The sequence below is a fragment of the Temnothorax curvispinosus genome, unplaced genomic scaffold (assembly GCF_003070985.1).
Source record: "Temnothorax curvispinosus isolate PA1 unplaced genomic scaffold, ASM307098v1 QBEX01000740.1, whole genome shotgun sequence".
NCBI lineage: Eukaryota > Metazoa > Arthropoda > Insecta > Hymenoptera > Formicidae > Temnothorax > Temnothorax curvispinosus.
Window position 1 is genome coordinate 706,164 of NW_020210520.1, and position 1,715 is coordinate 707,878.

At 36.8% G+C, this 1,715-nt stretch overlaps 1 long non-coding RNA gene across 1 annotated transcript in view; it reads right to left on the reverse strand.

The window, feature by feature from the left end:
- Window positions 1-1,017: 1,017 nt before the first annotated feature.
- Window positions 1,018-1,715, reverse strand: part of LOC112457900 — a 1,256-nt gene continuing 558 nt past the window's right edge. Inside the window, exons 2-3 of the long non-coding RNA XR_003041163.1 lie at window positions 1,309-1,496; window positions 1,018-1,237 (exon numbers count right to left, since the gene is read on the reverse strand). This is a non-coding gene — a long non-coding RNA (uncharacterized LOC112457900). The remainder of the gene's footprint in view (window positions 1,238-1,308; window positions 1,497-1,715) is intronic.

Below are 1,715 nucleotides of genomic sequence, written 5' to 3' on the forward strand. Positions count from 1 at the left end.
GATTTTACCGGCGACAACGGGTCTTTCTTTGGTAACGCCCGCTTTTTCCTTGCATCCTTCTCTCTTTTTCTCTTTCCGTCCTGTTCCGTATTTTTTTTTGTTTTCAATCTTCTCACACCACGGGTGGCGTTAACCAAGAGAAACATAAAAAATTACCCTGAAAACACATCGCCTTATATAGCGCGCACGATTACTTTTATTTGCGTCAGAAATATTCTAATTTATTGTAATTAAATTAATAACTTCATGAAAATTATATAGACATACATATTATATCGCACATATTATTAAGAAACTTTTTAATATCTATTTACTTCATTGACCTATCGTTTCGACAATAAGATTCTTTCTAACTTTATTTACTAAATTACTAAGAAGATAAAATCTTCTTTTCCGATTGGAGATTCTCTCTTCGCGATCTTCTCCTTGATTCGTTTCGAATATGGATTTGCGTTAAATTATTCATGCACGCATCGCAAATGTAGTAATACGGAAAGACGCTAATATAGTAACCGCCTCGTCGTTATCGTCGCAATCGTACTTAGCGATGACGATTTCACAATGCGCTGCTATACGGCAGGCTGGCAACAAACAATTGTCTGCCGCTCTAGGCTACTAAAACGCAGGTGTTTTCCTACGTACGCCGGTGCGCAAGGCTGAGAATATATTTCTATGCGTGATTTATCTCTGGCAAGGACATCCTGCTTAGACCAGATCACCCCAAAGATGGGATCAAGTTCGCGGCACGTGTTAGATTAAGTGTTGCGGAATTGAAGATAGAACCGTTCAAGATTATTGTTCTTTTCTCGACACTTCTATATGAATTTATTGCACAGCTTATAGTTAGGAAATTTTTGTGGACTTCTATATTACCGTTATTTAAAGTGTAAAACACAATAAAAATTTAGACAAATAATTAAATTTAAAAACGAATAGAAAATTAATATTCTATGTATCTTGTGTTATGATTTGTTAAAATTAATCATAAGATTAATTAAACTTTTACTAGCATTCATTAACGTTTTAAATCAGACTACCTCAGAAAAAAATATTAAATGATGCTATTTGAGAAATGCTCGTTCAAGACGCTCGAATTTTGCGTGCAATTTTTCTCAGTTTTTTTCATGACGCGAGTTTTGCTCGTACTACTTCTGCCGAGTGATAGAATCGCCTTTTGCCGCATTCTCGCACTCCTAACGCGCGGAATGAAGACGTCGTCGTCGCTGGTACTCCATAACTGTAAAATTGTGCAGATCTGAAGAGCAGGTTCGTCACTTTGATCGATCGCAACCGTACCACTGAACTTACCGGAGACACCGATGTTTTATTACAGTATACGCGTCAACATTCTGCAAATCCGATTATGCCACACTCAAATATCGCGTTTCCAGATTAAAGATTATTGTCGCTTTCGTTAAGGCTCCGGCTCAGGCATCGCGATTATATACAATAGAATTATGGATGTCGGAAGCGAGACGTCGCTCCTGATTTTCTTCCTGTGGCAAATGAATTTTCGCACGTCATTATTCATACTTGAAACGCTTCTGGAACTAATTCCCTATTAATATTTCTAATATAATATAAATAAACAAAGCATTAAATATCTTGGGCCCAGTTTCACAAACGTCGATTATATAATTTCTAACCTTCTCGGTTAACTCACTCTTCGTCTCTTTCTAACGTCCCTCTTTAGAAAGAGACGAAGAATAAGTTAA